Below are 23,551 nucleotides of genomic sequence, written 5' to 3' on the forward strand. Positions count from 1 at the left end.
CCTGTGGTGTGCCCCATAGTAATAATCCCCCCCCTGTGCTGTTCTCATAGTAATAATCCCCCCTGTGCTCTGTCCCCATAGTAATAATCCCCCTGTGCTCTGTCCCCATAGTAATAATCCCCCCTGTGCTGCCCTCATAGTAATAATCCCCACTGTGCTCTGTCCCCATAGTAATAACCCCCCTGTGCTTTGCCCAATAGTAACCCCCCCCATGTTCTGCCCCATAGTAATAATCACACCTTCCATGTTCTGCCCCATAGTAATAATCCCCCTACAATGTTCTGCCCCATAGTAAACCCCCCCATGTTCTGCCCATAGTATTAATTCCCCCTCCCATGTTCTGCCCCATAGTAAACCCCCCCATGTTCTGCCCCATAGTACTAATTCCCCCTCCCATGTTCTGCCCCATAGTAATAATCCCCCTCCCATGTTCTGCCATATAATAAATAATCCCCCCTCCCATGATCTGCCATATAGTAATAATCCTCCCTCTCATGTTCTGCCATATAATAATAATCCCCCTCCCATGTTTTGCTATATAATAATAATCTCCCCCCCCCCTCCCCCCATGTTCTGCTCCTTAGTGATACCCTTCATTGCCACAACACAAAAAACAAAACAAAACAAAACATTATGCTCACCTTCTTACACACAGCGGGTCCCTCTCTCTCTCATCAGATCTTCTCTTCGGGCCTGCGAGGAGCCGCTCATGCCTCCCCGCCCAGCGGCCGCATGATCTGCCTCCCCCGACCGCAGCTCCTGCCTCCCCACCCGCCGGCCACATTATCTGCCTCCCCCGCCCGACCGCAGCTCCTGCCTCTCCGCGCGCCGGCCGCATGATCTGCGCAGATCGCCGGACTGCAGCTCCTCCCCGGCCCATCACCTCACAGCAGGCCGCTGCCCCCGAACACATCTTCTCTATCCTCAAGCAGGCGAATGACGTCATATCACGGCGCCTGCTGGAGGATAGAGAAGATGTGTTCGGGGGCGGCGGCCTGCTGTCAGGTGATGGGCCGGGGAGGAGCTGAAGTCCGGCGATCTGTGCAGATCATGCGGCCGGCGCGCGGGGCAGCAGGAGCTGCGGTTGGGCGGGGGAGGCTGATAATGTGGCCAGCGGGCGCGGAGGCAGGAGCTGCGGTCGGGCACGGAGGCAGATAATGTGGCCGGCTGGCGGGGGCGTGCGCAGCTAGGTGAGGTCTGGGAAGGTGCCACCAGCCCGCCCGCCGCTAGAAACGGCCCTGCGTTTGACATATGTTTTGTGCAATGCTAACGCTATCTACTTATTAGCTGGAAAAGCCATTTGGTGACATTACCTGTGACCTGTCTTTGAAAGTGTGCTTTTATGAAAGAGCATACTCTTTCTTACATTATCAGGAAAGAAACACTGACTAATTATACCTACTCATTAATATCTGTGAAGGAGAAATCAAGGCGGTTATGACCTGGATTATATTCCTGTAAAATCATTTTAAATTCAAAAATATTTATAGCAAATTATCTGCAAAGTCATAAAATGGCCCATCATGAAAATGCTGTGCCAACATACACCTAGATGGCCCTGGCTTTGCCTAGCAAAATTAGCAGCATTTTGAATAGGTTGCTTTAAATGAGACAAGAGACAGCCTTTTAGGCTTTCTGTAGCTCATTGAAATGTGTCTGCAATATGTTATGTTATCTTAAAGGGGTTGTTTGTTATCAACTGCTTATCTATGATGCTGCCAGAGACATAACAAAGCTGTATATATACCTGTTCCAGTCTGCCACAGCTGTCGGTTCCTGGGCTTCCCAATGTCCACCACTCTCTGCTATTGTCCTCTTCTTAACAACTTCTACTGATGTGCCATTGCGACAGGTAATTACAGCTCAGCACAGAATGCACTATACTGTCTATGCTGTCTGAACGGCAGAGAAAGCTGTGAAGAAGAGGAAAGTGGTGGACAGCAGGGAACCCGGGAACCCGCAGCTGTGTCGGACCGAGACAGGTAAGTATGTATACAGCTCTTTTATGTCTCCCACAGCCCCATCAGCATCATAGATGAGCAGTTTACACTGCAAAACCCTTTTTAAGGTCATGTTGCAAGTCATATCTTTCCTTATGGGAAAATGGTAAGTCATGACCATGACCAACGTTTGTAGCTTAAAGTGCTTCAGGATACGCTGTCATGTATGTTTACATGAGGATTGGCACTCTATCTGGCCGTCTCGTATCTCATTTATGGCTTTTTGTGCAGATTTCTGCTCAGCCAACTAAATCTGTAATTTTCAGTTCTCCCAGAGCTGATGGGTGGAGTCTAATGTCTATGGTGTCTACACCACATGCAGAGGAGGAGATCCTGCCCATTTGTGTCTTGTGTGTAGCCTAAACAGCAGAAGCAGTAACATAGAAGCCATGATAAAGTTGTAGTGAGCAACCCAAACAGTGTATAAAGCCCTTGGGTGGGATCTCTTATTTAAAGAGCTGACTCTAAAGCTGTCAGATCAGCGCTCACCTGCTCCTCGTTCCCCGCCCGCTGACAGAACTATTACACGCGCTGACAGCAAGTGGGTAAGGGTAGGGGGCCGCGGGAGGGGCTCTTTGGACGATCTTTAGATCGTCCAGGGAGCCCATGGGAGATAGCGGCAGTCTGCTGCCACTGCTCCTATTACACAGAGCGATAGCCAGCAGACCGTCGTTATCATTCCAAAATCTTTCAACATGTTTAAAGACAAGGATTTTTAACAGGCCGAATACATCAGATAATCGATTGGTGTAACAGAGCCTTAAGGTCCTATTACATGGGGCGATTATCTGTCCAATCAGGCAGATATCGCCCTGTGTAATAGAGACAAGAGCCAAGGAGCCGCTAATTGGCTCATTGTTGTCTTTCAGTATGATGAAAAATCATCAGCTGCCAACTGTACATTGATCTGTGTAAAAAGAGGTGCACGGTCAGTGGCTAATTAAGGAATATAGAAAATAATAAACATGTATAATTGTCAGTCCATGCTCTCCGGCGTTGTCCTTCCCGTTCTACACCTTTCTCTGAAGTGACAAGCCACTTAGCCTATCACTGATGGGACAGCACCACAGCCAGTGATTGGCTGAGCTGCTTAGTGTATACCACTTCCAAACAGAGCTGTAACATAGTAAATAAGGTTGAAAGAAGACAAGAGTCCATCAGGTTCAACCTAGGGAAATCCTACTGTGTTGATCCAGGGAAGGCAAAAACCCCCATGAGGCAGACGACAATTGCCCCATCACAGGGAGAAAACTCCCTCCCGACTCCAATGGCAACCAGAACAATCCCTGGATCAACGTATCACCGGAAATCTAATGCCCATAACTTGTAATATTATATTGTTCAAGAAAAGCATCCAGGCCTCCCTTGAACTTATTTAATGAATCGGCCATGACAACATCATGTGGCAGAGAGTTCCACAGTCTTACCGCTCGTACAGTAAAGAACCCGCGTCGATGCTGATGATGAAATCTTCTTTCCTCTAGACGTAGAGGATGCCCCCTTGTCATGGTTACAGTACTAGGAGTAAAAAGATCACTACAAAGATCTCTGTACTGTCCATTCATATATTTGTACATTGTGATCAGATCGCCTCTAAGACGTCTTTTTTCCAGCGTAAATAACCCTAAGCTTTATAACCTGTCCTGGTACTGTAACCCACCCATTCCCTTAATGACCTTTGTTGCCCTCGTCTGCACCCGCTCCAGTTCAGCTGTGTCCTTCTTATATAACGGTGCCCAAAACTGTACACAGTATTCCATGTGTGGTCTGACTAGTGATTTATAAAGAGGCAAAACTATGTTCTCATCTTTAGCATCTATACCTCTTTTGATGCATCCCATTATTTTATTAGCCTTGGCAGCTGCTGCCTGGCACTGATCACTAAAGTTGAGTTTACTGTCCACCAATACCCCCAGGTCCTTTTCGGAAGTAGTTTTACCCAGTGTTTTATTATTTAGCACATAACTGTACTTACTATTTCTACGGCCCAAGTGCATAACCTTACATTTATCCACATTAAACTTCATTTGCCATTTCACTGCCCAAGCCTCTAGCTTCTCCAAATCCCTCTGGGTAAAGTAATCAGTACAGAGGAGGATAATATCATCCTCCTCTGTACTCATTACTTTACCTAGTTTAGTATCATCTGCAAAAATGGAGATTCTACTCTGTAGCCCCTCAACAAGATCATTAATAAAAATATTAAAAAGAAGTGGACCCAACACTGACCCCTGTGGTACCCCACTAGTAACTAAAACCCAATCTGTGGTATGCCCTTCCAACTGTCCAGTGCTATATGCCATTTTTAAGACAGTCTGACCTGATCTGTTTTTGTACAGTGTCCATTTTACGACAAATCATTGTAATGAAAAATGATTGAAACCACAGTAAGTGCCATACCATGAAACACTAAAAGAACAACATTGATTTCTAGTGGCTGGAGAAGATGAATGCAGCTCTTGGGCTGCCTGGAAAATATAGGCTGTATGCACGTTTTCCAGGCAGCTCTAGGGCTGCATCCATCTTCTTCACCCACCAGGATTCAAATGCCGAGCGTCTCTAGTTGTAATGAGAATTTAGGCCAGTTAGGTCAGCCTATTTTGATTCCTGATTCTGACACCTGAATAGTCACTTATTAGTGTCATTTAAGGATTTATGTTTTATGATTTCTTTGGCCACATTGAAGCAGAGGGGAAATCACCATTCTGATGCTATATCTTATAGTGTGAATGCTTTGATTAAGATTTCAGCTAACAAAAATGGTTATTCTCAGTGCTCGGTTATATTGTTGGCTTAATTTAGAAGCTCTTGTTGAAAAGTTGAAAGCAGATAATAGCAAATTATAAGAAGGTTTTTGCTCCTATTGTGCACCCTTGACAGCTTCTAGAGTTGTTTTTTTTAATACATGTAGATAAAGATTTTGTCTGCATTCCATAATTATTACAATGAGGGAGGTAGGTGATGAACCATGAAAGAACAGACCTCTAATAAATTGCAGAATGTAGCTGCAGCTTTCATTGTTATGTCTGTCATGTCATCTTGGAATTCATATAGATCGGTGATTACACAACCATTAAAGAGGCACTGTCATCACAAAAAACTTTTGATATGGTAGAAAGACACGTCAAATGTAATATATATATATATATATATATATATATATATATATATATATATATATATATATATATATATATCATTGTTGCTTTACAACACCTTAAACTATTTTGCTGTAAATGGGGACAGATCTTAAAGGCAACCGTATCGGATTGTGCTGATATGGTTCCCAGAATCATAGTATAGAGCTACTGTGCAGCTAGTGGCATGTACCAGTGGCTTTAGTAAGGAGAAAAGGTACCTTTAATCTGCCGCTCGAGGCAAGGAGAGGGGTGCCAAATGGGCAGGGAGTTGCTTGTGACTAGTCACTGCTCTCTGTTGGCACGCAGTTTTGGGATGATTGACAGGCAGAGAGGCCCATTATGGACAGCGCACTGATTGGCTGAGCAAGCCGTTAGTAAACATGGATACGGAGACTCAATCAAGAGCATGAACAGGGAGCACGAGCAGGTAAGCATTTACTGTTTATTATTTTGACCAGCAGCTTATTAAATAGAATATAATGTGACATAGCATCACAGTGGATTTGCTGCAAAACGTGGAATCCATTGCAAAGTCTTTACATGTGAGTGCATCCTTAGGCCATGTTCACACACTGTATTTCATAGTTAAACAACTGCCATTGTTGCAGGTTGCAACAACGGACGTTGTTTAACAGCACTGCTTAGTTACATAGAAGTGTATGGAACCACGGGCGTAGTGTATACACACTGTATACACTATGCCCATGGCTCTCTGCAGCCGCACAAAATAACTGACTGGTCTATTTTGTGAGACTGCTATTCAGTAAACAGCAGCTGTATGTGATAGCCTGTACGGTTCTTGGCAGTACTTTACACTGTGGTCTATGGCAAATTGGAGTGCAGGCACACCCGAATGTGCCCAAATGCCAATTAAAATAAAGCGATGTTCATCCAGCCGATACTGCAGTATTACCAGGGTGAACATGTCAGACATCCCCGATATGTGAACATGGCCTTAAACAGAATCTTGCTTACTTCAGTACACTCATAGCAGAGCACTGAAGAGACCTAGTCAGGTCTTCAGAAACATCTTTATTATTTGGAGAGGAAAAAAAGCCTTAGAACCAGTTGACCTCAGCCTGTTAATGTTTCTTATCCTCTGTGACCACCTGTCAGTTCCGAAAGAAGGCTTTATTTACCATTCATTTCCCCTACAACACTGGTCAGCTCTGTAAAGCCTTGTGTATACCTGTATAGGGTAAACAGACAGAAGTAAATATGAGACAGCCCCTTTAACCCCTTAAGGTCCAAGCCAATTTTCGTTTTTGCGCTTTTGCTTTTTCCATTTTAAGTTTAAAAGTCCATAGCGCTTGCATTTTTTCACCTAGAGACGTATACGAGCACTTATTTTTTGCTAAACCAATTGTACTTTGCAATTACAGGCATAATTTTTCCATAAAATATGTTGTGAAACCGGAAAAAAAATCATTTGCGCTGTCAAATTGAAAAAAAAAACGAATTTGTTTTGATTTCGGGGAGTTTTGCATTTACGCCGTTCGCCCTATGGTAAAACTGACTTGTTATGCATGTTCCTCAAGTCGTTACGATTACTATGATATATAACATGTATAACTTATATTGTATCTGATGGCCTGTAAAAAATTCAAACCATTGTTAACAAATATATGTCACTTAAAATCGCTCCATTCCCAGGCTTATAGCGCTTTTATCCTTTGGTCTATGGGGCTGTGTGCGGTGTCAGTTTTTGCGCCATGATGCGTTCTTTCTACCGGTACCTTGATTGCGCATATACGACTTTTTGATCGCTTTTTATTACATTTTTTCTGGATTTGATGCGACCAAAAATGCGCAATTTTGCACTTTGGGATTTTTTTGCGCTGACACCGTTTACTGTGCGAGATCAGGAATGTGATTAATTAATAGTTCGGGCGATTACGCGCGGCGATACTAAATATGTTTATTTATTTATTAATTTATATTTATAAAATTGGAAAAGCGGGGTGATTTGGACTTTTATTAGTGGAGGGGATTTTTTATTAATAAAAACACTTTTTTACTTTTTTTTTTACATACACTAGAAGCCCCCCTGGGGGGCTTGTATATACACAGCAATGATCTCTCATAGAGATCATTGCTGTGTATATACACAGCAAAGATCCATGAGATCGGTCATAGATTGCTATGGCCTGCTGCAGGCCATAGCAATCTACTGCCGAGCCGGGATCAGCGTCATTCCGACGCTGAGGCCCGGCACGGGCAGAAGAACGGATCTCCCCCCCGTGATCGCATCGCGAGGGGGAGATCCGACCCACTAGACACCAGGGATAGTGTGCATAAAGCACTTCAATGCAGCTGTCAGGTTTGACAGCTGCATTGAAGTGCTTAATTAGCCGGCGCGGCAACGGGACCCGCGCCGGCTAACAGAGGCACTGCCCGGCTGCACGTGTCAGCCGGGATCAGCGCCGTTCAGAGCGGGGTCCCGGCGGGACCCCGCTCTGAACACCCCCCGCGGCGCCATGACGTATTAGATACGTCATGGGTCGCTAAGGGGTTAAAATAGTCATCTATTTTTCTATCTTTCCTTATCTAAAATATGTATTTAAAAAAACCCTGTATTGATCGTCAGTTTGGTAGGCGTGTTGTGCCTTGTCTAGCACAGGTAATGTGCCAATGTTAGAATACATTAACAAGTCAGTGTGGCAGAAATATGATGTAATGCAGATGCTTTATTTTCACATTTGACACTTTTTGCTACTAATTTCCTGAGCTAAAGTCTAATACCTCACTGCAGCAGACAGCGCTGGTTTAATGTCATTTATCATTATTTCCTTTGGCATTGCTAATTATTTTTAATTAAAACTCTTTTTGCATTTAAAAATGTGTTTGTTGTGGGTGTGAAAGGTCCTTTATATTTCTACTTTGATGATAGCACCCTCTTGTGTGCATATATATAATTGTAAGAAGGAGGAGAAGATCCACAGCGTCCAAAAAAAGTTTTGTTGTCTTTATTATGAGGCATATAAAAAGTTACAAAAGATAAAAACGTAGGCCTACATGTTTCGGGGAAACACACCCCCTTGATCACGGCAGTACAGACTTTCACAGAATCACAGGTATATATGCCAAACATAACACATGACTACTAGTGTGCACAATGCATATCAGACAGATATCTGTCTGATATGCATTGTGCACACTAGTAGTCATGTGTTATGTCCAGCATTTAGCAATTGTGTCTAATCACATACGTAAACACACCCACCCACGGGGCGTTCCCTTCCCCACTGCATCTAAATGTTTGGCATATATACCTGTGATTCTGTGAAAGTCTGTACTGCCGTGATCAAGGGGGTGTGTTTCCCCGAAACATGTAGGCCTACGTTTTTATCTTTTGTAACTTTTTATATGCCTCATAATAAAGACAACAAAACTTTTTTTGGACGCTGTGGATCTTCTCCTCCTTCTTACTATTATCACCGGGTGCGGCCCGCTACTACTCCACTTGCTCCTGCCTGAACGTCCACCATCACACAACAAACCACCTATGGTGAGCTGAGTTTTTTCTTTGTTCATGATATATATAATTGCTATGATTTTTTTTTTTTTTTATTCCACCTCTTCCATGGGGTAAAGTATTAAATATATGCATATTGTAATGAGGGAATCCAACAAATTTGCTAGTTTATTCATTTATTTAAATTTCAATTTTCCCCTAATTTGAAGTTTTTTTCAACTGTGGCCCTGGAGTTCTGCTTTACTTATACTTGAAGAAGAACCTAGTGAATTTTGGGGCCTTTTTGTCTTCAAGATGTTTAAAAATCATTTTGACCTCACAGATGTTTTGTGGTATTTATTAGCATCAGGCCATGGCATGAAAATGTTTCAAATAAAATGTAGTTTTATCTCAGAACTTCTCATGTTTAAAAGGTATGCAGAAGAATCAGCATCGCAATTTAAAAAAAATGAATTTCCCCCTTGTGAGGCAATATTCCGCACACGGTCATACACTTTTTGGACACATGCCAGGGACCTGACGAGGGGTAAATGCCATTCTGCTTTTTTAGCACATAGGTAGCTGGAATGATTTTTAGATGTCATGTTGCATTTGCTGATCCCTTGGGCTGCTATTACAGTGGAATACCCCCAGAAATGACCCAGTTTTATACTCTGCAGGGTATACATGTACAGTACAAACGTAGTAAGCAGTTTATCACCACAGGTGTTTTTCAGCAATTACATAGTGAATGTTGCACAAGTAAAATTGCAATTTTTCCACAGAACAACAGTTTGCCATTTCAGGGCTTTATTTGTGCTACACTGAAAAGACATTTTCTTATTATTCTACTGTGTGCCCTGGCTTTAGATACACCATGTGGTCCGAAGCTTTTGCCTGGATATGCATCAGGGCTCAAAAGTAAAAGAGCATCTGTTTTTTTTTTTAAGGAAACTAAAACAGGTTAGAGGTCTCTAACCTGCTGTTATGTTCCCATAGGGCAGGGGATGCCGAGGATGAATATAATTTGCTTATCTTTACCCTCAGTAAGTTCTCAAGAAATTCAGTGTTTAAGTGAGGTGGTCTGGTGAACTGGCCACCTCTCCTTGATGAATACTGTATTTATCCAGCGCTCTGCATCAATGAGCGCTACAGTGACATCATGGCAGAGCAACGCGTCAATATTCTCTAGAAGGGGGGGGGCGACAAATCAGGGTACTAAGGGCAGTAGTCCCTCCCCCCACTGCACCAAACTGCCTAATTTGCATATGGAGGAGTAAACTCAAGATTCACAAAACTTCACTGAGGATCAAGGTAGGAAAATTGCCTTCATCCTTAGTGCCCTGTTCACTATGGAAACAGCATGTAAAAGACTTGCTGTTAGTTTCCCTTTTAGGATGAATGTGCTGATTTACTCATTATTGATCCACAATGGCAAATTAAATTGACATGAAATAATAAAATAAACTTCTAAAAAGTGACTCCATTTTGAAAACGTAACCACTCAATGCATTTATTAAGGAGTACATTAAACATTTTGACCCTACCAATAATCATTTGATGCCAAGGAAAGACAGAAAATTTCCCCAGTTTAGCCATGTAGTGCCCAATGCGTTCACATGGCCTCATTTTTGTGCTTCTTCTTGTGTTTCTTCCTAGGGGTAAAAATAATATATAGAAAATGTTTATGTATTTTTCAAGGGGGAGAGAAGAACAAAAATACAGCTATTCTGGTTTTGTTTTTTGTACATTCTCTACATGATATTATTAACATGGTGCCTTTTTCTGTGAGTAGGAATAACTACAGTGATACCAGATTTATATAGTTTTTTCATGTTTTCAACGATTACAAGGTTAAGAATCCCTTTTAAAAAAATAAACTTCTGAAGATGTAATAGTGACCAACCAGAAACCACCATTTACTGAAACAAATGGGCTAAATAAAGCTCTGCTGTCCCTGATTTATAGAAAGTTTATGGGAATTTCTATGAATTTATAGATCACTGGCACCTTTCCTAGTATCTGGACCCCACTGATCAAATAGTTTTACCATTGTACAAATCGCTAGTCAATCCACACCTAAGATCGTGAATATAGAGATGAGCAAACCTTGAGCATGCTAGAGTCCATCCGAACCCGATCGTTCGGCATTTGATTAGCGGTGGCTGCTGAAGTTGGATAAAGCCCTAAGGCTATGTGGAAAACATGGACAGTCATTGGCTGTATACATGTTTTCCAGACAAGCTTAGAGCTTTATCCAACTTCAGCAGCCACCACTAATCAAATGCCGAACGATCGGGTTCGGATGGACTCTAGCATGCTCGAGGTTCGCTCATCTCTAATCGTGGACAGTTTTGGGAACCAGTGTAAAAAAAAAAAAAGCTATACTGGAGCTGGAGATGGTTTAAAGATGGGCAACCAGAGTAATACATGCATATTATAGTGGAAACATTGACTCTGGGTTGCCTAATTTGTATGCAGCCTCTGATTTCTTCTGCATTAGTGTGGAATAGGAACACAATGTTAGTGATGAAGTCTCTTTATTAGAAACCATGGATTCAGTTTGACACTTGGGTTCCTGGCACATATTGTACATGAAGATGATGATAAGGTGGCATTTATCTCATTTCGGCAGGTCCATATCACACATTACTTATTCGATCTTTTCACGGACCTCTGTGTTCTCACCGTTAAGGAAATAATTTCCTGCCCAATGTCAGACGTCAGGCCACTCTTATTTCCAGACAACTATAATTACTTTTCAGAAGGGTCGAAAGGAATAGTGTTAAATAAAGAGTATCACAATACAAGTGCATAGGATGGATAAAATCAATATCAAAGCTTTATATTTTTGAGGAAGTAACCATTTGGAATCGGTTTTGGTGCTGATGAAGCTACAAAAAGGGATTTTAAAACACCTGGAGCAGTCAGTTTGATATTGGTGTAATTGTGGATGTGGAATTAACAATATACAGTACCTAAATTTGCTACCATGATCAGTGTGGACGAATCATAGTCAAGCATATTTTAACATGTTGGACACCTTACTTTCCAAGATGTCTTGTCTAGGGCTAGTTTCTTATGTCCATAATATGATCTATATTTTCGCCAGAACAGCCCGTTCCAATGGTCTCTGAGGGTCTCAATAGGTGACCCAAGTTTGGATCCATAGAACTATGAAGGATGCAGGTATTGAGCCCTAAAGTGTGGCTGCATTAGCATAGAATCTTTAAAGTGTCTCTGTTCTTATAACTTTTGAAAATCTTAATCAACAGTTGATGTCATATAAAGTTTGCAATATACATTCGTTATTTTTTTTGTTGTTGTTATCATGCTGTAATACAAAGCTGAACTTACCAGGTCCAGTCTCCTGAAGGCAGATTTTCTGACTTATGCTAGTTGAAAGAAAAAAAACAGACTAAACACAGGAATTCCAACCTGTACAGAGAGTCACGGCTCAATGTGTCCATCAGTCACATGACTGCCTTCTATGAGAGCTCAGATGGCATGGAAAACATTGGACTTCCTGTTTCCTGACTCTTTCATGATAACAAAAAAAAAATAATAATAATGAATGTAAATTGCAAACTTTACACTTACACTTTAAAGAGAGACTATTATTAGGTTTATGCTGACCAATCTAAGGGTAGCAAAAGCTAATGACAAAGCTGAACAGAGTGATGCATCACTGACCTCCTTTTATGCAACTGCTTAGGAGATACTCTCCTTGAGGACTTTCCTAGTCCTCATCATTATATGCATTTGCTCAGCAATCCTTTATATTCATGAGCAGCAGCTCAGTCTGCCCATCAGCTACTGTGTATAGGCAAGCAGCTGTCAATCAGCAGCCGAGGGAAGAGGGCATGGTGCAGCAAAAAACTTTCCTGCATATCAGAAGAACAGCAGAACAGAATTATGTAAGGATTCTCTTTATATTCTAAATATGTCAACAGGCCAAGGGGATATTGTGCCATGGTCTACACTTCAATCTATCCAGCAATAACTTGCCATGGAGAATCTGAAAATGTACTTATTTGTCTTATACTTGTCACCTTATGATTTTGAAGTAAATAAGTAGAAAGGTATGGAGACAGAGTAGTCTTTGAAGTGTGTAACTAGTAGTGTTGTCACGATACCAGAATTTTGAGTTCGATACCAATACCAACTTTTTTTTTTCAATGCTCGATACCAATTCGATACTGAATAAATTACATAAAAAACCCTCACAAGAATAGAAATTGAAACACTAGCTAGCTGGGGATGATGGGAGTTGTAGTCATGTAACACACACCAGCTATCAAGGGGATGGTGGGGGCTGTAGTCATGTAACACACACTTCAGCTACCAGGAGGATGGTGGGGTTTGTAGTCATGTAACACACACTTCAGCTACCAGGGGGATGGTGGGGGCTGTAGTCATGTAACACACTTCAGCTATCAAGGGGATGGTGGGGGCTGTAGTCATGTAACACACACTTCAGCTACCAGGGGGATGGTGGGGGCTGTAGTCATGTAACACACTTCAGCTACCAGGGGGATGGTGGGGGCTGTAGTCATGTAACACACTTCAGCTACCAGGGGGATGGTGGGGGCTGTAGTCATGTAACACACTTCAGCTACCAGGAGGATGGTGGGGGCTGTAGTCATGTAACACACACTTCAGCTATCAAGGGGATGGTGGGGGCTGTAGTCATGTAACACACACTTCAGCTATCAAGGGGATGGTGGGGGCTGTAGTCATGTAACACACACTTCAGCTATCAAGGGGATGGTGGGGGCTGTAGTCATGTAACACACACTTCAGCTACCAGGGGGATGCTGGGGGCTGTAGTCATGTAACACACACTTCAGCTATCAAGGGGATGGTGGGGGCTGTAGTCATGTAACACACACTTCAGCTATCAAGGGGATGGTGGGGGCTGTAGTCATGTAACACACACTTCAGCTACCAGGGGGATGCTGGGGGCTGTAGTCATGTAACACACACTTCAGCTATCAAGGGGATGGTGGGGGCTGTAGTCATGTAACACACACTTCAGCTACCAGGAGGATGGTGGGAGCTGTAGTCATGTAACACACTTCAGCTATCAAGGGGATGGTGGGGGCTGTAGTCATGTAACACACTTCAGCTACCAGGGGGATGGTGGGGGCTGTAGTTATGTAACACACTTCAGCTACCAGGGGGATGGTGGGGGCTGTAGTCATGTAACACACACCAGCTATCAAGGGGATGGTGGGGGCTGTAGTCATGTAACACAAACTTCAGCTATTGGGATGATGAGGGCTGTAGTCATGTAACACACACTTCAGCTACCAGGGGGATGGTGGGGGCTGTAGTCATGTAACACACTTCAGCTACCAGGAGGATGGTGGGGGCTGTAGTCATGTAACACACATCAGCTACCAGGAGGATGGTGGGGGCTGTAGTCATGTAACACACACCAGCTATCAAGGGGATGGTGGGGGCTGTAGTCATGTAACACAAACTTCAGCTATTGGGATGATGAGGGTTGTAGTTGCACATTTCGTGCTTCCAGGGCTTGGTGACCAGGATCTGGGCGGCAGGGTAATCTGCAGGTTACAGCCCCCCTCCCCCATCAGAGCACGGCCGACCTCCTGGTCATCCCCCACTGATGTCTGCCCGGGAGTTATCTGAGGGCCCTGGCCGCTCCTCCTCACAGTCCTGCGGCCCCCACCTCACAGTGCAGCCAGATGGAGTGGCCGCATCTCCTCCGTCCTCCTCTCCCCGACACCCGCTCTCCCTCTTCAGCCTCCTCACCTCCTCTCCCTTCTCCTCCGTCCTCCTCTCTCCCGGACCGCCCGCTCTCCCTCTTCAGCCTCCTCACCTCCAGCCTTCTCCTCCGTCCTCCTCTCCCCGACCCCCGCTCTCCGTCTTCAGCTTCTTCACCTCCAGCCTTCTCTGTCCTCCTCTCCCGGACGTCCCGCTCTCCTGCGTGCAGCTCCACATGCCACATAAATCATCTCCCTGATAACAGAGTCTGGCTGAGCCGGACCCTATTATCAGAGAGACACCGGCAGCGGGGGTCTGCTACACACAGTAGCCGACCCCTGCTGCATACGGAGCGGCTCAGGAGGGGTTAATGCCGCTGTCAGTGTGACAGCGGCATCTACAGAGTTACACAGCCGGCACTAGCAATTGCTATGTGCCGGCTATTTGAAATTGGCGCCGCCGGGAACGGAGGGAGAGAGAGCGCGGAGGAAGTGACAGGTGGGAGCAGGGGGCGGCACACAGAGAACACGGCCGGCGCTCAGATAGCCGCCGGCCATGTTCTCTGCTCTATACTTTGTTAAACTGCGCTATAATGCTAATTAACAAAGTTTCGATACCAGGAAATCCTGGTATCGAACCGTTTTTTTGCCCGAAATATCGATAGTAGTATCGATATTTCGGTGCATCGTGCATCCCTAGTAACTAGTAATACCCCTCTCTATCCTTTTTATCAGCAATCATCTTTACGAGTTATTCAGCACAGCAGAGAGTTTGAAGATGCACTAGCAAGCCTCATCATTATGATTTCACCAATGGCCCCACATTTGGCATCAGAGTTATGGAAAGGTAAATCCTGGAACTCCTATAAAGTATTTAGGAGCATAATCTTTTAAACCATTTATGATTGTAGTGTCTTTTAGATTATAGTATGATAAGGTCATTGTAATCTTGTATTAGAAACATTCTTAGGTCCACCGTTACATAAAAGGGAATAGACACTGTTTAATTCAATATAGTTATGAGAAAGCACTGGGTGCACTTTCAGTTTGTGTTACTGTCACTTAAAAAAGAAGTCCCATGAAATTAAAAAGAGGCAGGGGGGTGCAACAACTTAAGAAACAAAAAATACTTACCAGTCCTTGTGCCTCCACAGCGCTGCTCCCAAGTCCCGGTGATGGCTTCCGTTTGTCGTTTTTAGTTAAAATCTGGCTAGGTCATGTACCCAGCTCTTCCAACTGCAATATCACAGCCGGGCTAGCTGATTGTTCAGGCAATGACTGGGGTGCCCCAGTCACTAATTCGCTGAGCGGGAAATCGATCAGCCAGGTAAGTGATATTGCAGCTGGAGGCTGCCGTCTGTCAGCTGGACCCAGGAGCGTCGCTAAAGGGCAGGAGGATAGGTAGGTGTACTATGTTTATGTTTCCACACCCCCTACTTTCTGCTTTTTCTCTCTTTTTTTTATTTTATTTTTTTTAAAGGAGACCTGTCACCAATACAATTCTACTAGAGATGAGAGAATCGGGTTCGTGGTCGAGTCGATCCGAACCCGAACGTTCGGTATTTGATTAGCGGGGGCTGCTGAACTTGGATAAAGCTCTACGGTTGTCTGGAAAACAAGGATACAGCCAATGACTATATCCATGATTTCCACATAGCCTTAGGGCTTTATCCAACTTCAGCAGCCACCGCTAATCAAATGCCGAAAGTTCGGGTTCGGATGGACTCGAGCATGCTCCAGGTTCGCTCATCTCTAAATTCTACCTAAGCTATCGAAATAATGTTCTGATAATAGAGCAAGAAAAGATTCTGTATAACTTGTAATTTATGGATTAAAATCTCTCATCTTTCCATACTAAGAAGTTTAGTGAACACTCTCACACAATTATAGGATCATTCACTGGACTCCTTAGCATAGAAAGATGAGAGATTCCCAATCAATAAATGACAAGTTATACGGCATCTTCTCCTGTAAGGATATACAGTGGTACCTTGGTTTAAGAGTAACTTGGTTTAAGAGTGTTTTGCAAGAAGAGCTCACAGTTTTTAAAAATTGTAACTTGGTTTAAGAGCATTGCTTTGGTTTAAGAGCTCCCTGTACTGGATGGGAGGGGGAGTGGGGGAGGGCATGGTCTGCATAGCGTGGTCTACAGCCCTGTACTCTGACCCAGGAAGTCTCCCTCACCTTAAATCACAGCAGATCCACTTCAGGCTGGGGCTTACATCAGGGGACAGGACTGTGGAGGTAATCTCTTCATAGCTGTAACCCCTCTCTCCCCAGACAGAGAGTGCTGCATTTATGTGCCCACATCTGCCCTTCTCATTCCTCCCTGCAGTCTCTGTCAGCCCTTGTGTTTCCCATCCTCTCCATTACTGTACAGTAACTTAAAATATCACATATTCAGCTGTTTCTCCAATATTCTTTTCAGTTGTTTTACATGTTATTCAGAATAAAAAAAAATCATTATTTTTGGGGTGTGGAACCAATTGTCTGCATTTTAATGATTTCTTATGGGAAAATCTGCTTTGGTTTAAGAGTGGATTTGGATTACAAGCACGGTACCAGAACGAATTATGCTCATAATCCAAGGCACCACTGTATATCAATCTGTTCATCACCTTCTGCTCTGTAACCTGACGCTGATAGCTTAGGTAGCATTTCCGTGGTGACAGGTTCCTTTTAAAAAGTAACTTTCAACATTCAAATCAGGTGGGTGGGTGGGGGCAGGCATTCCTCCCATGAACTGAAAGAAGATCGTGTATCCACGGCTTCATAAAATCCATAGCTTTTATTTAAACGTCAAAAATAAAATAACAAAACTGATTTAAAAAAATTCAAGTTTTTTAATCAGTTTTGTTATTTTATTTTGTGACGTTTAAATAAAAGCTATTGGATTTTATGAAGCCGTGGATACACAATCTTCTTTCAGTGGATGGATCGGGTTGCGGCCCGCAATATTTATTCCACGAGCTTTGGAGTCACGGAGGTCCATGTAAATGGTGAAGCAAGGCTGAGTGGGTGAGCTGACTAAAGACTTTTTCTGTTTATGCATTCCTCCCATGAACTGGTTGAAATCCCACATCAGTGTTAGTTCCACCTTCATGGTCTCTCTAACACCAGAGCCCAATGGCAGCTGCAGTAATAAGGGCAGCATGATGTGGAAGCAACCAAAGACTGATAACTACAGGGGCTGGCTGGCAAATGTATGTATGAGAAGCAAGCACACAGCATTGGCCCACAAGTATTGGCCCATTATTAAGGTGTATTTATCTATACTTATTCCACTCCCGATTTGATGTTGCAGATTTTGCACAATGTAGCATCAAGCCCACATTGTGAAATCTGCAATAGATTGAGTATGTGTTAATGCATATGTGAATCAATCTGATCCCATAACCTTCTTGTTACCAGCTGTGAAGTCTATGGTTGCATTCAAACACGGACATTGAATGCCTCTAAGAGTTGCCCCCCAGCAATGACCCCCCAGCAAATCTGGTCCTAAATATAATCAGTCTTTATGTTTTACAGGTATGGGACATGTGACTCATAAACTGTGCACACAATATGAATGGAGCAAAGATGTCCTTTTCCAGACTTGGCCCGCACTTGACCCGGAATACTTTAGTCCACCTGACACAGTAGAAGTTTCAGTACTGGTAAAGAGAAGTCATTCAGCATAACATAGACATAATGCAGCTCTCACATGACATACATCTCTGTGTATTTGTTACACTTTCTTACATACTATATTCTGTCATCTGTTTTGCAGATTAATAACAAAAACTGTGGCTCCATCAGTGTACCATTCACACTATCCAGAGATGCTGAAAAGGTTCAAGACCTTGTTATACAGAGTGATCTTGGCGCAAACTATCTTCAGGGGCGGACTATCAAAAGGGTGATACTCTCTCCACGAACAGCTCTTGTTAACTTCCTTGTACAAGAATAAAGATTCCTAACAGAGGACCTTGAGCCTAATCACTCCAGCACAGCAGTACACACTGTGGGAATGGCATTTGCACTGATCCAGCTTCATACTTGGATTCCACTGATCCAGCTGATAAGTGTCTATTTTATATAGAAGGATTCTCTGTGATGTGGTTTAGCTGCTAAAAAATGGGAAATATTTCCAATTTTCACCATTGTAGATTTCAATTGAAGATACAAGGACTTATTTATTCTGCTTGCATTTTCTTTACATATTTCTTATGAGAAGCAAAGAGCTGGACAAATGATTTCTAATACCTGTAGTTATGTGTAGGGCTCATGGGGTGATAACTGGTCCCTCCTGTAAGTAGCTGCATTTCATCATAATAAGTAGCTGCATAAAATGAGACAAAATATTGTTGTAGTAAAAATAAATGGTTTGTACATTATAATATGTGTAACATATTATAAAGGTTTGGCTAGGATGCTCTTACAATTGAAAAGCACCTCCCATCCACCACGTTATACTGAGGATGCCCATACAGTTCACAGAGGCTCATGGGGGTGGTTAAAATGGTAAAGCTGCCACTTTATGTATGCCACTGGATTCTGCAAACATTATAAACACACACAACACATATACCCTTGGCTGGGTCCTTCCCAGAGGGATATCTGGCTAGTCCTTAGTTTTGAGACTATTCAATGAGGCTCCACGGACTCCTCTTTTGCATATTCATGTTTCCCAGGGGGAAATGCACCTAGGATTTCACTGCATTGAGCGCTTTTACTAGCAGCCGGCAGTGTTATCGTTTAGCTGGTCTCCCTGAGATCAGTGATCTGTTTCTCTGATGGTGGCCATGGCTCCCATATTACCTTAGAAAATACAAAAAGGTGGTAGCATAAGTATTTTGAAAAAAATGCTTGCTTCTTTGAGCATCCCCAAAACTGCAGTAATACATAATCAGACATGCAAAGAAATGATATATATGTTAGAACAGCATAATCAGACATACAAAGAAATGATGTATATGTTAGAACAGCACATCAACCAATGCTATAATAACACCATTCACTGTGGGCATCCCCGTGCAGTGTTATTTACACAGTCGCTGGGCCAAACATACAACTTGGACTCTGTGCTAATAAATAAAAATACATATACTGTAAATATAAGTGCATAACAATATCTCCCAGTGAAAACTGTATAACCATGGAGGAGCTCCGGATCTTTGCTGCTTGCAAATAAACTAAGCCAACTGCGTATCCACTTAAAGTGACACTGCCACCTCCTTTGTGCATTCTGACATCTCTACACAGGTGTAAAGGGTAAATTTAGCTTTTTTCATACCTTATTTCATATCATATGTCATGGTGCTTGTTCAAGTAAAAAGTGTCCTTTTATCAACTGCAGATTGTATTAAGTGGGCGTGGCCTCATGGCATTAGCGCCACTTAGTCCTGCCCACAATGGCCCCATTGGTCCCGCCCCCTTGACACCCATTGGTTGGCCGACGTAAAGGGGGTGGGGTCTAGACCTTTCGGCCAGCCTGTTCCAATGGCCGGAGAGGGGACGTGGCCAACTGTGGTGTTGTGGGCGGGGCTAAGTGGCGCTAATGTTGTGAGGCCCCGCCCACTTAACACAATCTGCAGTTGATAAAAGATGACTTTTTACTTGAACAAGCACCATGATGTATGATATAAAATAAGGTATGAAAACCGCTAAATTTACCCTTTACACCTGTGTAGAGATGTCAGAATGCACAAAGGGGGTGTCAGTGTCACTTTAACTAAATGGCATCAACAACGGACAAGTACTGAGTGACCCATCCTTGTTTTCAAGCAACTACAATGCTTCACTGTGACAATGACAGCAGGACTCATGTGGGCCTCCAGACACACAGTGCAATTTCTGCATTGCGAGCTACATATTGGGCAGGCCTAAAATAATAATGTGTCTGATATTAAATAGAACATTATGTTGAACTATTCAAACCAAAATAAATAAAATTGGTCTCCAACCTATTTACAATAATTAATGCATAGCCATAACCATAAGGGCTTAGTTCTGTGAACATCACAGACCTTAACTATTCCTGCTACTAAAGCAGTTTGATAGCAGGCATACCATGGTAAGTTGGGAACCATGTCTGTGTACGGACCAGATCATACACTGCAAAGAGGACAGGTGGCCCAACACACAGCGCATCATTCCAAGGAACAACCCCATTAAGGGCATCCCGTAGAACAGTGCTTCTCAAACTGTGAGGCGGGCCTCACCAGTGAGGCGCCCCCTAGTTGTTGGTGAGGCCCAGCTGAGGAGTCAGTATTCACAAAAGTAACTATAAGCTACACAGTTCTTTCCCTAAATGCAACAATCTCTGGTTAAGGAGCATTATTAACTCAATTTGTGCTTATTTAATGTTATACAGAGGGTTAGGAGACAAATGAAGGGTAGACTGAGCAATAGTTTTTATCTTTGCATCGACTTCCATCACAGATGGTGAGGCCCAGCATCTTCTTGGTCAGTCTGGTGAGGCCCCGGCTGACCTCTTTGTTCAGAAAGAAATAAGCCTTGGTGAGAGCGTTCTTGCTGCATCTTACCCCTCTCCTCGCCACAGAGAAATGCCGAACATTCCTGTATACAGTATGTAGAGGATGGGTAGCTGGTGATAAAACTGATGGTTGGATAATCCTTTGGCCATTAGTTATTGAAGTGGTCTGGCCTCCTTTACACCTCACAAGGTTTCAAAAAAGAGACCCAATAGTTAAATGTGGACCACTGTATATGGAATCTAAAATTTAGGTTAAACCCCTAGGAGTTAGGGCCTATTAGGGGAGATTATCTGTGCAATCAGGCTGATTCGGGGAGACATCGACCCACATTATAAGGACAACGATCAGCTGAGGACCCGATCATCGGCTGATCGTTGTCTTTCAGCAGGATTTAAAATCATCGGCTGCTGACTAGGCATCTTGAGATCGGCTGCCGATGACTGCAGAAAAATAATAAAGCTATACTTTACGTCCGCGGGTTTCTCTGTGTCCTTTCAGTTTATCCCAAGCTTACTGCAGCCACCACTCTTGAACCCGTCTCTGCATTGACAGGTCGCTAAGTCAGTCACTGGCTGCAGCTCTGTCCCATCTCAGCTAGTGATTAGCTGAGCAGCTTGTCACTGAAGAGACGTCTCAGAAGTGCCAGCAGCGGCTGTGGAGAAGCCAGGGAGTGTGTAGAGGTAAAGTATTGCTTTCTTATTTTCTATATATGCAGCAATGGCTGCACGGACATCAATAACAATGTCTGTGCAGACCTTGCTGCATGATTGTCGGGCTGTGTAATAGACTTAGTAAGCAAGTGCCAATATAGTAGATCCGTGTTCATTTACGTAGCATATCTGGCCATTCATACAGCCCTAAGGATATCTAAGGGTGCCTCTATACAGATTTTTGAGGCCAAAGGAAGAAATGGATTATGACCTGTTCTCTGTTTATGGTCTGTTCCTGGCTTTGGCTTAAAAAATCTGTCAGATAAATCTTTGTGTAAAGGCACCATTAGTTATAGTGCTAGTCTTTCATCTCCCCTTCGCAGGGGTAAAACATGATTAGTTACTCTGAAGCAAATCTGACTATCTGCTGCAGCAGCCCGCATGGGTCTTTCTGTCATAGTCACAGTGAAACATTGACAACAGGGATGGATCACTCAGTACTTGCCAATAGTTGATATCATTTAGTTTAGTGGACACGCTGACTTGTGCACAGTTTTTTTCTGAATACACTATACAGATTTCACTGGAAGTATTGTGATGTATTCTTTATATTTCTTAGCACTGAGTCCAGGTTTTATGCTAAGTCCTATGACTTATTTATTATGATGTATAACTAACACTTATTGGATGGGGGGTCGTCCACAGTGGGTAGTATTTTTATTATTGGTTGATGTAGCATTCTGACTATATGTAATCTAAATATGTCTCACTATTGGTAAAATGTTGCTGCTGTTTTCGGGATGCACTGATAAAGAAGTAAGCATTTTTCTCAACATACTTGGGATGCTGTCATCATTTTGTATTTATGTCTCTAAAACATTTCAAAAGGTTTTTAAATTGACAGGGACCCTTGGAGCTATTCTGAGGATCCTTGTCCTATGAAAGGCTATGTTCACACACAGTATTTTTTCTCAGTATTTTGCAACCAAAACCAGAAGTGGATTGAAAACACAGAAAGGCTATGTTCACACACTGTTGAAATTGAGTGGATGGCTGCCATTTAATGGCAAATAATTGCTGTTATTTTAAAACAACCACCATTGCTTTAAAATTACAGCTGGTTTTGGTTGCAAAATACTGACCAAAATACCAAGCAAAAATACTGTGTGGGAACATAGCCTTAGGCTTCTAAAGCCTGTTAGCTGCGCAGCTTTTTTGTATAACACAGCCACATGGACCCATGGACACATCAACTCTGAATTTTTAGGCTTTTGTATGGCACAAACTATTAATAATAAGCAAGGAAGGGGTTTAGTTGTGGCCTGTGGTTGTAGTTGTGCATACTACAAACCTGATTCATGAAGATTTAGCATCTAAAACGAATCTGTAGGCACCCCAAACCCCTAAATAGCTGACACCATTGCATTGCTGTGGTAATCCATGTCTGGTCTCAGGGTCCGAATATCTGCTGGTGTTGCTCTTGCAGTGCTTTTATAAAATGGATGGCGCCAGGAGATATTTGGACCCAGGACTAGACATGGATTGACCAAAGCAATGCAATGGTACCAGTGGTTTGGAGGTCAGGGAGCCTACAGATTCAGTTTAAATGCAATTGTGGCTCATTGAAATGCAATGAGCGGGTAGCAAAAATGTTTTTATGACTTTTCACCTACTTTTCTATTTGAGTTATACTTTATTACAGGCCTTGCAAAATAGAGGCCGTTAGATCAGCAGTTAATGAGTTGCCAAGAAATTAACAGCACCCAGTGGCAAGAAGGATGACATGAATGTTAACTTAAAGTGACACTGTCACCCCCTTTTTGCATTCTGACATCTCTACACACAGGGCCGATTCAAGGGTTTCTGCCGCCTGAGTGATAGCCGGCATCCCCGACGGACCCCCCACAACCCCCCCCCCCCGCCGCCGCAACCATCTACTCACCTGTCCCACACCGCAGCCGGCCCGCGATCTCTGCTGTCTCCACATCCCGTCAGGTCCCGCGATGTCACCCTGCAGCTGTCACGGACCTCCAGGCTGTGGTGAGTGAGTGGGGTGATCGGGTCGCGCGACCCGATCACCCCAGCGCGTCCCCCACCGA

The 23,551-nt window shown here is 43.3% G+C and overlaps 1 pseudogene; it reads left to right on the plus strand.

The window, feature by feature from the left end:
* LOC138779373 (leucine--tRNA ligase, mitochondrial-like) overlaps positions 1-19,534 on the plus strand; it is a 73,240-nt pseudogene extending 53,706 nt beyond the window's left edge.
* The last annotated feature ends 4,017 nt before the right edge of the window (positions 19,535-23,551 follow it).

Source organism: Dendropsophus ebraccatus, unplaced genomic scaffold (assembly GCF_027789765.1).
Source record: "Dendropsophus ebraccatus isolate aDenEbr1 unplaced genomic scaffold, aDenEbr1.pat pat_scaffold_726_ctg1, whole genome shotgun sequence".
NCBI classification, from domain to species: domain Eukaryota; kingdom Metazoa; phylum Chordata; class Amphibia; order Anura; family Hylidae; genus Dendropsophus; species Dendropsophus ebraccatus.